The sequence below is a fragment of the Apaloderma vittatum genome, unplaced genomic scaffold (assembly GCF_000703405.1).
Source record: "Apaloderma vittatum isolate BGI_N311 unplaced genomic scaffold, ASM70340v1 scaffold6220, whole genome shotgun sequence".
Lineage (NCBI taxonomy): Eukaryota > Metazoa > Chordata > Aves > Trogoniformes > Trogonidae > Apaloderma > Apaloderma vittatum.
In genome coordinates, this window is record NW_009696098.1 from 41,325 (window position 1) to 57,347 (window position 16,023).

Genomic DNA, 16,023 nt, shown 5'->3' on the forward strand with positions numbered 1-16,023 from the left:
GTACTAAACTTCTGTGCTAATAGCAGTGATGCATGTATTGAACAATGTGGCCGAAACTAGGAAGTACATTTGATCTACTGGCAGCTATCTCGAAATTCAGCATCTAAACAGGCAGCTCCGGTGTGCAATCCATGCCACCATAAGATGTGTCTATGACAGGTATGATACAGTGTTTGAGCTAAGTAAAATAAATTCCACCTTACATTTACTAGAATCTGAACACCTAAAATATATTTGACAGCAAGAGTGCCCTCCAGTGATTCCTGTATATTAGGTACAAAAGGTGTTTCTCATTGTCTGGATGCCAGAATTTAAAAGCTTTTTATGTGCATAGGTCTACACGATAAAGATTTAAAAGATACTTGACCCTATGTGAAACAGAGATAGACTAAACTGTAGCATTTATTGTTATCTAATGATTCTTTGTAATGAACAGATGAGAGTGTATCTTTGAAAACGTGTTAGCATTTCTGTAATATGATATGCAATACATGATATATAATATATAAATAATATATGGCATAATATACGATATATAATACATAATAATGTTCATAATATGTATTATGTAATACAGTTTTGTAACATCACTGGAAAATTAATTTATGAAGGCATATTTATTTAGTGTCAATATGATTTATCTAATGCTTTGTCAAAATCAACATTTGTGGGGAAATTGCTTGAAGATATACATTTTAAGTCAGTATCAGATGTGTCTCCATGCACTTACACATATTCACTCAAAATGTTGAAGTACAGTAGCTCTGACATTCTCTGCACATGCTAGCAAACACAGCTTTTACAGAAGGTTCACAGAAGATGTTCAAATAAAATATTCATGATTTTTGTGCTAAAAGAAAAACCTTTCAGGCCTGTAAAGAACTGTTTGACAGAAAATGACCTGCAACCTGATGTAGTCTCATTTTTTGATATAAACAAGAGCAGGAAAGATTTGCTGAAATGAGTGTATATTTTAGGTTTGTCTTTGTTACATCTCAGGATAAGTAGCAATTAATGGAGTGAAAAGATTGCAGATTTCCTAGTGCTTTTTAATCTATTCATTTTATTCTCAAACTTCTGAGATCAAATTAGCAGCAGGAAGTTCTGCAGAGCAGTTTGGTCCCAGTTGACCCTGGAGGGGTTGTTCTTGAGTGAGGCTTACTTACAGCTCTGTTTCCATAATGACACCTTGCTGCAATAAATGACGCCTTCTTAACCTCAAGTTGTATTTCCAATAAATTTGTAACAATTCCCAGGTTATGTTTGGAGGTTGAGAACAAAGTTCTCCAGAGAAATATGTCTATCACAGGTTATCCCCCCATCATAGGGCACCTAGTAGTGCTGGCACAATATTTATAGTTAACACATTGTCTGGACCACGTCTTTTTTCACTCTGATTAGCATTGTTGTAATAGCAATCTGAATCTATTGATAAAGCAATTTCTCTTGCCTCCTTCTCCTTTGCATAGGTTTCCTAAGAGGAAACCCTATAGGCCACTCTGCCTTAATTTTTAAGAGGAATCCTGCAAGTCGGGAATAGTTCCCCAAGGGAGCATGCACACTGCTTTCAAATGATAACGTGCTGCTGGACAACAATCAGTGGCTTGCAACAGTGCCTGAATCAGAAGGGACTGTCAACAGAACAGCACAGAACATTTGGGCTTGTGAAAGCAGCAAACCTGCTGGTTAAGAACATAGTATTCTGTTACTTCTGCTGTAGGTACCACAACAGGGTTTATAAATGCTGTAAGAAGTGATAGGAAGTGGTTTGCCTGGAGGGCCTCCTGCACCCTTCCCTGTGCCATCAAATAGTCTGTTACTTGATCCAGAACAAATTGCCTGGAAGAAGCAAATGAAGTGAATGGCTTTTGTCCTCAGTTACCATGTTCTTGCTGTGCCATTCAGCTGCATATATTGCTGCTTAACTGATGTGAGCTGATAAGCCAGTACCACACAGCCATAGTGTGGTCTTCTGCCAAACAAGGACAGAGAAGCTCTGATTTTGGGAGAGCTGTTCCCTCCAGAATCCTAGTGACCTATTAGCTCTTAGGTCACTTGCTGACTCCTGATGCTCCAGCAATAAAAGGCAGTGGATGGGAGCCAAGAATGTGCTTATTTTGATGCAGATCCCTTTGCTTGCGTGTGATTCCTGGAATCGCACACTTCCACTAAGTTTGTCTCAACTGAATTTATTTTGTCTGCTTCAGAAATGAGAGGGTATGAAGTAACTCCTTAAGACATACATATATGTAAAATATTTGTGTGAATTTTTTTAGCTACTTCTGTTTAAAGAAACCTGTTATTAAAATATTTTAAACTGTTCACTGTATTAGAAATTATGCCAAATATCTCACATTTTTACTTTGAGGGCTTTGCATATACACCTCATCAGAGGGAACAAAACATCCACACAGACTGACTGACAGCTGCTAAGGTTTTATTTTATGCAGTTGCTTTTAAGTATCTTCTGCTATAATAAATTTTGAAGAATAGGAAACTGAGAAGGTCCTGTTAGAAGTAAAGATCTAGGAGTGCTTCTGTCTCAAGCTTGCAAAATAGTGACTGGCAACACATTCTGTAATTAAAAGAAAATCTGTAGTATTGCAAAATTGTATGGGTGAATAATTACTGTCTTCATACATAAGATCAGCAACAGATGAGAGACAAATTAAGCAGCAAGGAAGAAAGAATTGTATTATGGAACATAGTAGGAAAAAATATGTTTAATCCACATTTAGCCTGGAGGAAATTTGGGGATTGCATCTATCATGACCTTTAGCCCACAATACTGTAGGAGAATCCAGGTTTTGCTAATGGTACTAGGTTCACTTGGCTTGCATCCACCATTCCTGAGCAAGCAATGAAAATCTGCAAGAGGAAAGAATTTAAAATAGAGTGAAAGATGATAATTACAGCTTGCTGGAGGCCTGTTTTTCAGTAAATGAAGTGCTCCAAAAGAAGCCTGCTGTTATGCTGTCTTTTGAATGTAAACCTTTAGGGAACTAGTATAAGAAGATAAAGGAAAAACATTATTTTTCATCCCCAACTTGTTAATTTGCAGCTCTAATGCCTTGTCAGGAAAACTCAGTGCTCAACTTTGAACTCCAAGGTTAGTGCCGGTAGTAGTATCCCTTCCAAGCATTAGAACTGTAAATTACCACTGAAGTGATTAGGAAGATAACAGACTCTGTTATGTGAAGAATCAAATATCTTATCTAGTCACTGTACTAATTGGAAGCAGCCTTGTGAGGAAAAGAATTCTTACTGAATACAGCATAAACTCAAAGATATATCAGCCATGTGGGCATCTTTAATATAGAGAGGGATGGGTTATCAACTGTTTTTTTAATAAAAGTTTAATTTTTCTTCCTATTTCCATGATTTTTTTTTCATGTAAACTTGTGTTTAGTTTTCAGTCTTTTACATAGACACACAGAGACAGAAATCTAATATGAAAGTGCTCATATATTGGAAATAATGGAAGTTATTGACATTCACATCGTATGTTAGGATAGGTCAGTCAAAAGATTAAAGAAAGTCTCTTGAGCACAGGCAGAAAAGAATATAAACATAGATCTCCTGAATCCGTATCACGTTCCCTGCTCATAAAATAGTCTCTGTTCCCCTATCCTACGAAGATTGCAACAGAAAGATTAACAAGCAAACACAAAAGAAAAAAAGGATGAAGTGCATCTCTGCTGGAGGACTAATAATCATGTGGCAGGAATGAAGACCGCTGTACATGATAGGCAGGACAGCTACATCCTTGTCAGTTGACTGAAAATACGTGTCACGCATGGCATTAGTATTGGTGGCTGAAGGCTCCTGGCCTCTTAGCTTCTCTAGTAAATCCTTCTTTAGTAAATAGCTCAAATGCTAATAATACTGGAGGCATTATCATTCATCAGGAAATGTTTCATTACTTCCAGTTCTGTTACTGGAGTAAAATGTCTCCCCTGGGAAAACTTTTTTTTTATTACTTATTACCTTTTCTTACAGACTTTCTAGAATCAGAAGTAAAATCAATATTTTTCTTACTGTGCCCTGAAATAACAACTTTTCCAAGTGTGGAATCATAAAAAAAATCTCAGACTTCATTTATAAAACATATATAAAGTTATACTCAGTGTACAATGGTATAGAAATTCTGACATAGTTACAGAACCTAGGCTGGTGAAATATTGTATAAATATAATAGAATTTTCTGGTATGGAAAAAGATGAAGAGGTTGTTTTTACCACCCAGAAAAACACTTTAACTTGAACCTTAGTTATAATTGACAATTATAAATACCACATATGTATGGTTTGACATAACATTTACAGTATTTTTTTAAACTATAGCCATATTTATAAAAAGAAACACCAACATAGACCACTTTTTCATTTTCGATCTAATAGTATTATAGTTTACAAAAAAACTTTCTACTATTAAAATTAAGCAAGAGGAGAAAGCATGTGAAAGTAAATGTACTTACACCATATTCTGTTTCATTAATTTCCTAAAATTTTTGTCGAACGGGTTTGGAATGATTAGATAACCATGATGTTGATAGTGTTTAACATAGTTTACCACATGATTTAATTCATGCCATTAGCCTGTGATATAAGCTTGAAAAAGTCCTTTTGTGTTAATGAATAGGAAGACAGTATTCTTTCGTTTTGTGACCAAGAAAGACATGAAACCAAAGTCAACGTACATTAGTCCTCACAGCATCGATATTTCTTCTACTCTCAACTGTCCTTCTCTTAATCAAAGAAATTGTTCCCCAAAAAGAGGAGTGCAGTCTCCCTGCAGGATGGTGAAGCAGATTTTCTCCTGACTGTGTCATATGAAACTAGGAGGGATCAATTAATGAGTTTTCCGATAGTAGCAAGGCTCCTCAGTGTTTTACCTCAGCTGCAGTTGGAAAGTGGCTGAGGTGGGAGAGAAAGAAGAGGCAGGGAGGGGGCTGAGTTCCCTCCTCTGTTGGGAACCCCCTACTCAGAAAACATGCGATAAAGCTCTGTATTTTGGCAAGTATGTTCTTTCATAGAATCATAGAATGGCATAGGCTGGAAGGGACCTTAGAGATCATACAGTCCAACCTGTCATGGGCAGGGACGCCTCTGAACTAGATCAGGCTACTCAAGGCTCCATCCAACTTGGCCTTGAACAACTCCAGGGAGGGGGCATCCACAATTTCTCTGGGCAACTTATTCCAGAGTCTTTCCTGTACCTTGAAGCAGGCAGTGGTCTGGACAAAGGAATAACATGTAATTGTGCAATTCAGATTATTATGGTAATGGTAGAGGTACGGAAAGGTCTAACTAAATTAAATCACATTATCCCAAATAGCAGTATTTTACACACTAAGACCCACAGCCTTCTTGGAGGGATGGTGTTCAGAGCAGTAAGTTGCAGTCCTCATGGCAACATGTGTACAGTGCAAATCCCAATTCCACTACCTCCCTTCCAAATCTGTATCTGCTGGTGCTTCATTTGCTTTGACCACAACAGAGACGGTGCAGGGAGGAAGGAGGGAAGAGGATACTGGTGATGCAGCTTGTTTTGTTTGTTGGATGCATCCTGGTTTTGCTGGGATAGAATCACAGGCCAGCCATGCTGTGCACCCATCAGCAATTTCTAGTCAGCCAGGAGCTTAAGCTGAGAGGGGCGAAAAGACAGGGCAGCTGACCCAAGCTGGCTCACGAGTGTGTCCCATCCTGTAAACACCACCTTCAATGTAAAGGAGAGAGTTTTAGCTGGGGAGGGGCTAGTTTTGCTGTCTTCTCTCTATCTCTGAAAGTATTTGCTTACCATTCTGCTCCCAAGGACTTATTTCCTGTTTATTGTGACCACCATGTATTCACTGAGCTGAGTATAACTTTCTATTGGTATTAGTATCAGTATTAGTTTTGCTGTTTCATTAAATCTCTTTTCATTTCAACCCCCGAGTCTCCTCTCCTTTTCCTGGTCACTGGGTGATAGAACAACTGCTATAGTTGGCAAGATGGTAGATTTAATTTTTTTAACAAGAAAACAGTTATGTATACGTGGTAGGAACTATTCTGTTGGCTATTAAAGGCCGTTGAGCTGTCCTGGTTTCTCTTCACCAAAGAAATAAGATATGAAATGAAATACCAGAGGAGTAGAGTACTCAATGTACAGACATCAGGTGAGCTTTTGTCATCAGCTGCCATTGGGTGTGAAGCTTCTTCATAGTGAATGGGCACTGTATCAAAGTTGTTGAATCCTGTAAGCCAGGGGACAAATGCTGGCTGTTCTTTGCCTACTTTAAATAGTATGAAACAAGAAAATGGACTAAAAGAAAAAGCTTCAGAAGCCCTACCGATCACCTGTTTTGAAATCAGACAGTTGCAGATAATGAAAGTCACTTTCCAAAGACAAGAAGATCTCTAAAGAAATGACACTGGAATCCAGTCATTGTTTAAAGTACACATTTTCTGTCCTTTGCTTAGTATGTCAGAAAAGGGATTCAGAAAAAGAGAAGCAAAAGAGATTTAGAGTAAAATAAGATGATTCTGAATTAAGGAATGGACTTTCATTGTTAATACAAATTTGAAAAGACAAACTTATCAGACTAAATTAAATTAGGAACTCTCAGCACTGTACATGACTCGTTATTCAAGAAATTTATAAGAGTGTGGAGGAAAACACAGAGAGGAGATTCTACAAAGAATCCTCAGTAGAAAATGGAGAGCAGCGCTGAGCTCAAGAGCTGGAAACCATCCTAGTACCAATGGCAAAAAAAATGTTGCCGTTAAAGTGATTAAAAGCCATACTGTGCTTCTAGGCATTTTTTTTTTCAAATTATTTCATTGGGTAACCAAATTAGAGCTCTCCTGCAGCTACTGGATTTGAAACAACTAATTAAAAGAACTTCCCATTGATTCATCACAGGAACATTAGAGCAGTCTTTGTAAATGGGCACATAGTATTTACCTATCCTACAATTTTCTGGTTAAAAAGAGCTTTAACAATAAATAGGTAGGATCTTTAGGGTCTAAATAACTTCTGCTCTAGTAAGCAACTGTTATAAAACTGAAATTTCTCCATAGAAAATACTGCTTTTAGTAGTATTTCACAATAGCTAAAAAAAAATAAATTAGAAACTGATCTAGCCACAGCTTTTAATTAATTGGTTTTATTTGTCTGTTTCTTTGTACAATAAATTTCTAAATGGAATCCTTTTCCTAAGGATTTTCCTGAAGTCATTAATTACTCTGAGATGTGAATAGATAACCTCTGTATGACAAATATTGGTTCATCCCTAATGCAAACACGAATGCACTTCTCGTATTCACAGCTTTATGTACCCACTTCCTCATTTTGATTTGGAGGATGCAGTGCTGCCACAGTGCTACAGGTGTGATGTGAGCCTTGCTGTACAGGGTGTTCAGTTTCAAGTGCGGGTCAAGCACAGCTGGTTTAGGAGAGCACTAAGGTAATTTTCCTCCCAGGAAGACTTGGGGTGTTTCTTATAATGAATTTTGAGAGGCACCAGGACTGTGTTTTGACATACTCTTCCTCAAACAGAAGTTAGCACTGTAAGCCCAGGTTGAAAACAATGCTTTATACATCTGGAAACCAGCACCCAAAGAAAAATTAATGACTTGCCCTACATATGAAAGTCTTATAAAGGTTAGGTCATAGTGTGAGAAAGTGTAACAGCAGTAGTCTAGATATTAAAAGCTTAGAAGGGCCAAGAATATAATTATATCTACAGCTTAACCTGGTGCTTTCTGTAATCAACCTCACGCGTTTCACAAGGATTTGGTTGTCTGACCAGTGAACCCTGAAATGCAGTGGGATGAAACCATGAAGTGCTGGGGAAGGTGGCCCAGCTGATATCTGTCACCCATGAGCAGGCAGGCCCACGAGGTGTACCAGACATACCTGAAAAGTTGCTACAGCTCCCTTGGTCCTGCCTGTATATCACAGCTTGATACCAGTGAATGGCTCAGAACAACAAGTAAGCAAATTTATACGAGCAATGCCCACTTAGACCTTTGATCAGTGTTTAAGGAATACAAATCCGTGTTTGCTAGCTCCTGTTTTCCTTTAAACAGACCTATCTTTGTTCCCTGCTTGGTGTAGCTGGTTTTACTGCAGAGGAATTTTCATGGAGCTCAGCTTCACCCTCAATTTCAAGAGTAAAATTTTCATTTTAACTGAGGGAGTAGTTATACATACCCAGGGATAACATTTCAGCCCATAACCTATGAACACTTCTTATTTATTTGTTTTTAGTTTGTTCTTTTCAGTTATTTGCATTATGCTGTTTAAGGACTTCCTGAATATAGGTTGATCCTTTATTTCACATGGCAGGAATTTTTTTTTTTCTCTCATATCTTCACGTCAGACCTGTGGTTAAAATGGCATAAATACAGGTGTAGGACAGTTTCCTGTGTGAACTCTTGCCAGGTTTTTTCATTTAGTGTTACATGTTGGGTTAGGATGGTTTTCATGTCAGAAAGCACTGGGGTCTTATACCACAAATTAGTTATCCACAGGGAGGACTGACAGTGGATGGAAATTTACTTTCTTTCTCAGATAAATGCACTGTCACAGAGAAAGAGGTTGTTAACCACATGTCAGTCTGTAGCTTCCCTTTTTTCAAAGGGAAACAATCAGTTCTGGGTTTTTTTAGTGTTTGTTTGCAGTCTAGAATTTATTTATTGTTTTCATTTCTTAAAGTTCCTGAAATATTTACTGGAAAGAAAACTAAGCCATGAAATCTTGTGACTAAAAGCAGATTCTTATTTAATTTTTCTAGGGAGACTCTTTCATTGAAAAGATAAAAACAGAAGCCATAAAAATGTGTTATTTTTAGGAGACAGCTCCTTGGAAGTTTAGAAGAGATTACATAAGATTCATGATAGACAAGAGTGGGGGAGGGTGCGTACTACACTGATACTTGTTAGTAGAAAGACAGACAGTGAAAGCTGTGAACCATTGGCAGAACCTTTTTTTATTATTTTTTTAATGGTAGGTGATTTGCTGAGCTTACTCAGTTGTCTTCAAAAGTATTGTACAGCATGACTGATTTTGTAACATTTGGGAAAGCTGCACATCAATGCTATTGAAACAGCATTAGTGCCTGGAGAATATTAGACCTCCTTTGACATGCTCGACCAGATTAATAAAATAAGCAAAGATCATTTTCTAGAATGCAATATGCGCACCATTTGAAATTACTGCATAGATAGCAGTGCACCTTCTTTTCCAAAAGGGCGGAAAATCCATTTCTTAAAATTAGTTAAACCCATCGTGAGGCAATTTGGCTCTTGGCTGGGTCCACCCATGCTGGGCCCCTTGCAGAGGCTGCTAGGAGCAGTTCCTACTCACTGCACTGCTACAGACCTGCAGTGTCAATTACAGAAGGTAAATCTGGGGGCATCTTTGCCCCCATAGTTTGCTTGTAACCCGGTTCCTGACCCTGGCCTCCTCTACTAACAAACTGGCTCTTTCGTGCTCACATCTACCTCACTGATGAGCCAAAATGCCTTTGCTGCTGCCAGCTCAGCGAGCAGAAATAGGATTCATTGTGTCTGCTTTAAGCTGCGTCACTTTATCTTACTCCAAAGAGTGAACTGAGTGTACATTGTACACAGCTGAATTGTAACACTTAATGAAGATTATCCAGAATGTGGAATTTACTGTCTCTGAAATGTAGTTCTGCTCTGGACACGATGTCCTCGGAGCCAGTGGTGCAGCCTGGTTGTGCACAGCCGGCAGTGGGGACTGGCACAGGGACTTCTTCCGATATTTAGTACTTAGCTGTTTGTCAGAAGCTGGTCTACACTTTAGCAAAGCAGTTACTAGTATGTACTTGAGACATTAATTCCAGGTTATATGGTTTCCCAGAGAATTGCCATCTGTCATGCTTTTCTGTCTGGAGGTCACTCAAAGTTACCTCGGGTTGGTATCCTAAGACAGTAGATTGAAAGGATAAACCGTGTGCTTCGTCTTTAACCCTTAGTTATCCTTTTCCCTTTCAGCACCCTCCTTGATAGGTATGGTAAGGAAGGACTGGGCTTCCCAAAACAGCATTGCCCTCTCCTGGCAAGAGCCGGACTTTCCCCATGGAGCAATTCTGGACTACGAGATCAAGTACTATGAGAAAGTAGGTCTCACTTACAGCATCACCCAAACTCAGATCCTAAAGAGCAATATGTTTCCTATTTTTAATATTTTTTAAAATACTTTAAACTTTTCACTTGATCCCACATACAATGCTATATAAGTAGGCATTTTATTTTGTACTGATTTTTTTTTGTTGTTTTATTTCTAATTTGTTAATAACTGCCTTGTTTCACATCGGAATCAAGTAGAACAGCACGCAGGCAGTAGATATACCTGTCTCACAGTAACTACATTTACGAACATGGATAAATGTATCATATGCTTGAACACAGTTTTATTTATGGAATGTAAAGACTTTACATTAGAGTGACACTGAAACAATACCATTAAGGTGAATGTCAATGTGATTTCATTTTGCATCATTATCTAGCAATAATCTGTGCTTAAATGATAGAGTTCACCAGCCTCGTTTAGAGGGGTACAAAGGATTACAAGAGAGAAACTGCATGGCATTCATTTCAAATTTCTGACATTCTGTCAAAATCATGTGATTTCACACAAAAGAGGGCAACAATAGGCATTACAAGTAAAGATGCACACACAACATATCTTCTGAAACTCTGAAGAACTCTGCAGGATTTTAGCTTTTTTTAAGTATGAGCTGCTGCTATTTGTTAGAAGATTCCTTGCTGACATTTGCAAAATTGTCAAGATGACATTGGGGAGCACGTTAGGGGAGCATGCTTGATTTTAATGATAACCGGTAGAATTTCTGCAGCTCATAAATAGAACTCATATCGTGTTATGTGATCCCAAGGTTTCATGAAAGATAACTTAAGAGTAATCAAGTAGCTGTCTAACAAACTGCTGTGGTAACTTCACAAAATGTGGCAGTTTCCAACAATTTTCTAAGACAAATTAGTGATAGTGAACCCAGGACATAGAAATGCATCCTTCCATGCATATCCAGAAAAAGTAGAACAAAGGAAGGAGGCTAGGCTGTGCTAAATATGCAAGAAACTCCTCGCTTCTGATATGCTCTTTAATATGCCATTTAGGAATCATACTATGCCATCACTTTAAGATAGCCTGAAGTATGGTTTTTACTCACAGTTGGTTATTGTTCACAGTTACAGTTGCAGTTCAGAGCAGTGCTCTAATTCTGACCATTTTTTGCTCCTGCCAGCCTTCTGCAATGCATCATTCATCACGTACACTTTCCCATGCCCTTTCCCTTCCAGTATCTTCATACTTCGTAGAATGCCAATGGAGATAAGGTCATCTCATGACATGTTATACCAGGTTACAGCATGTTTAGGTACATTAAGAAGCCAGTTACATCAGAAAGACTGGGGGTGGGGAAACAACTTATATTTGCATCTTGTGCAATACTATCAAACAGCTAAGCCCTCTTTGTGAAAAATATCCGCATCTTCTGAGAAAAACTCTACCAAATAATGAAGAAATAAAGTAGAGAAGGAAAGTTATACCAGGCTATCAATAAGCTATAAGTATGGAACACATACATTAATTTGAAAATATAATGAAGCAGCTCAATAATTTTTATGCTTGAAAGCACCTTCTTCCATCTTAGCTTCATTGACCTCCCATATGATCAGTGAATTGCAGCAAAATACTCAGAATCATAATTTAAGAAAATATGGTTTGGCTTTCTACTTGTCTCTAAAAATTAAGATCTTGAGAAAACAACTAACTTGTTGAGAAACAACTTACTTCTAATCCAGTTCTGTATGGATGGTACGTATTTTTAGTTTCTTATCTAGGAATACACTGGTACATATTTATGTGGTTGGCTGACAACAATAAAGACAAAAAGTTTTCCATTGCTTGGATAGTTACGCGATGTAACCAGAGAGAGAATATCATGATGCTGAAGTAGTACTGTATGTTGAGTGTGGTAGTTGAAATATCTTGTTTCCAGTAGATTATGAATCATACTGAAATCTATACAGTTAGCCACATTTGTCACCTTAGCTGATATGTGAGTCCTTACAGCAACAGACAAAGAATCCTTTAAATATTTGACCTTAGTGCTCTAAGATGTACTCTGAAAAGCATTTCTTCATAGACTTTCTTTGGAGTCTTCATAGGTACTAAACATTTGCAAGTTATCTCTGTTGATACAGGCTGTCTGCCGTATTCTGCAGTCTGTTATCTGTCCATTGTATTTTATAATCCTTTACTATTTTTCACAAACAGCTCAGTACTTTTAAAGAAAAAAATCTCTCATAGGCACTATTGTCTTTCCTTTTAAAAAATCAAATGCCAGATATTACTGTTATCAATACAGGCTGGGGGACGGTGTGATAGAGAGCAGCCCTGTGGAAGATGACTTGGGTGTACTGGTTGATAAAAAGCTGGACATGAGCCAACAATGTGCACTTGCAGCCCAGAAGGCCAATCACATCTTGGGCTGCATCAAAAGAAGTGTGACCAGCAGGTCGGGAGAGGTGATTCTGCACCGCTGCTCTGCTCTGGTGAGACCTCACCTGGATTGCTGTGTCCAGCTCTGGAGCCCTCAACAAAAAAAGGACATGGATCTCGTGGAGCAGGTCCACAGGAGAGCCACAAAAATGATCAGAGGGCTGGAGCACCTCCCCTGTGAGGACAGGCTGAGAGAGTTGGGTTGTTTAGCCTGGAGAAGAGAAGGCTTCGGGGTGCTCTTACAGCAGCCTTCCAGTACCTGAAGGGGCCAACAGGAAAGCAGGGGAGGGACTGCTTGCAAGGGTGTGTGGCAATAGAACAAGGGGAAATGGTTTTAAACTAGAGACATGGAAGGTCAGGCTTGACGGGGCTCTGAACAACCTGATCTAGTTAAAGATGACCTGGCTCACTTGCAGGGGGATTGGACTAGATGAGCCAACACAACGCATTATATGATTCTATGATATAATCTCGGTTTCCTTGATAATAGTAATTGACTTTACTTTTACATTTCAAAAGTATTACTCAAAAAATGGCCAACACTAGTACTTTTTGAAAGATTCCAAGACTCCATAATCTATTTATGTCACACCAAAGATGTTGTGTGTTTGAGTCAGATGTAGGAGTGGGATAAGATGGCCTTGTAACAGCCTTGTAATGACACTGAGTCCTTCTGTAGGAATTCCCTCACGGAAAGGAAACACATTTTGCAGTGGCTATAAACCATACCTGCTGCACTTCAGGTTGTGCAGCTGAACTGGAAAATGCTTATTCTTCCCCTTCTCCACCCAAACCTTTAATAATAAAAAATTAATGCTCCCTGAGAGCTGTATAAGCACACCAAGTTTTATACGTATCACCAACTGTATTGAGTTTATTCTCCCCTGTGGCCCAAATACACCAGCTGGATTATATTTTCTGTTACACACAAGATAATATATAATTAGCTGAGGAAACCTGTCTATAGAGAAGAGATTTTAATGGGAGATACCCAAGCAATATCCCAAGGCATTGCAATGACATTTCCAAATAGCGAATATCTTTTGGATCAGGATAGAGGATGGAGGGGCTGGCTAATGTTTCTTTGCTTTCCTGTCTTTTGATGAAATTTGCACTAAAGCCAAATCCCTTTGACAAAATACCTCATTTTGTTAGCAGGCTCAATTTGCAACTCACAGGTGGTTTTCACATAAAAATCTTAACACACCTCCGTATGACAGTAAGTGGACAGGATATGCAGGATGTCAGATACAACTTTTCCTCCATTGCAGTATTATTTAGAGTTGAATTAATAAATAAAAGAGAGAAAATAACTGAGCAGTAGAGGCAAGGGGGAAATTAGTTTTCCAATGAGATTTTAAAAAGAGATGAAGAGCTGATGAGGCAGAGAGATAGAAGGAAGTACCAGACTTAAAGAATTTAAAAGTAGTATGACCTTGTTAATTTTTCTATCAGTCTACACCTGTATTTACTTAACTTATACAAGAAACGATGCCCCTTCTTAAAATCTAACATTAAAACAAACACCACTATTTCTTTGAATATTTATTAATATGAATTAAAATGAGCAATCCTGAATTTTAAGTAGTAAAATACTCAGAATAGCTTGAGGTAAATGACTTGATAGAAATAATATGAAAATTTAAGATTATCAATGCATAGTGTTTTGAATGGCAGAATTTTAAAATAAAAATTAATATGAAAAATTATAAAATTATATTTTTTAAAAATATATAAATTACAAAAATATAAATTATCATTTTCTCAGATTAATTCAGTTCCACTCAGGCAGGACCTGACCCTAGTTGAGTATCTTCTGGAACCTAACGTCAATGGACAGCAGCCATAAATGTTCTTATTAGCCAAGGTATAGACATTTCTTATAAGGACCCACATCATGCAGATCAGCCAATCCTCTGCATTTCTGGGTGACATTTTGGAAAGGTGAAGTAAAATTAGTCATTTGCCTTCTATAGCCCTATGCCTTCCTGTGAGGTCTGTATGACATCCATGAGGTTCATGGACCCTCAGCCTCTCTAATATTTAAATAGCTAAACCTCTCTAGTCTTTCCATCTCTTTAACTACAATTTTGCATAATTTTTAACTGAGTTAGAAGGATCACATTTTTTCAGACAACTATGTTACAGCTTCCCTATTTCCCTTAAGTACCAGCTATTACTTTCTTGGTTTGGATTTTGCTTTTATGTTAGATTTTCAAATCATGAAGAGTGATATAGGCACCAGCTCCAGTCCACATGAGGCTGAATGGAGCCTGCAGCCTGTGTGACATTATTCATGAGCAGGTGTAGCTCATTTGGTCGTGTTGTGGCTGGGGGGTTAACATGTACTGGTTCTTTCTCCAGCACGTTCTTTCATTGTTGCTATACCTACCACAGCATGCTTGGTAACCTTGCAGGTTTCCTGACTACATTTTAAAGTCAACAGCAGTGACAAGATTGGGGAATAAGAAAAGGCTTATAACAGTAGGAATGAGCATATGAGCACTTTAGGTGCCTGGCCATTCAGTGAGTGTATTCACCATAGAATATCAAGCACTATGCTGTTCACATTCAGTGATCAGATGAGCAATTTTTAGCCTCACGTTAGTCATTCTCTTTTAAAACGCGCACTTTGTTCCTGTAATATTTTTTAATTATTCAAATTATTTGAGGTGTAAGTAGCAATCCACTCCTTTCAATTAAAATGTTTCTGATGTGACCAGAAGAAAGAAACACAGGGCTCTCGCAATAACACACTTTCATTACATTTTCAACAGGTTCTCATAAAAACAAAAGCATTGAGTGGTTTGGATGTAGAAAAGCTTTTGCATAGTTGTATTAAGCAAACGTTAATATTTGACCAAAGCCATAGGAACAGACCATCATGTCACAGTGAGGTGCCAGGGCTCCAAGGAGTGCCTCTGGCATTCTCGGCCATTCGGAGCTCCTGGGAAATGAACCATGTCTGGTGAATGTTTTTAAAAAATAATCACTACAAATGTGCTTTGGGAGATAATCATTAAAACAAAATCTCCTAGCTTATTTTAGCATAGTAAGTGATGTTAAACAAGCTTCTCAGTTTTCCTTTTCCACTGTTATTACCCTGGTTTCCCAAGGGAAGAACTGTAAAAGCCTTAGATTCTAAAAGAAGGAAAAAATAGGTCTCAGAACTGTTGAAAACGAGAGTGAATAATTATGAGACTCTCTGACCAGATATAATTTTTGCCTTCAGGAAGGAACCTAAGGACCTTGCAGAAGCCATTATTAACGACACTGATATAATTACTATTAGGAGAAAAAGAAATCTGGCCTCTAAATATCAATTACATGCAGCAAAGGGTTCATCAAAGAAGTTCTGAGCCTGGCCTTCTCCGTTAGGTGCCTGGTTCAGCTAGTTTCCTAATCATTGTCATCAATTATTCAGAGATAGCTTCTAAACCTTTGTATTTAATAATAAAGTAGCCTACAGAACTATTACTATTGTTGTTC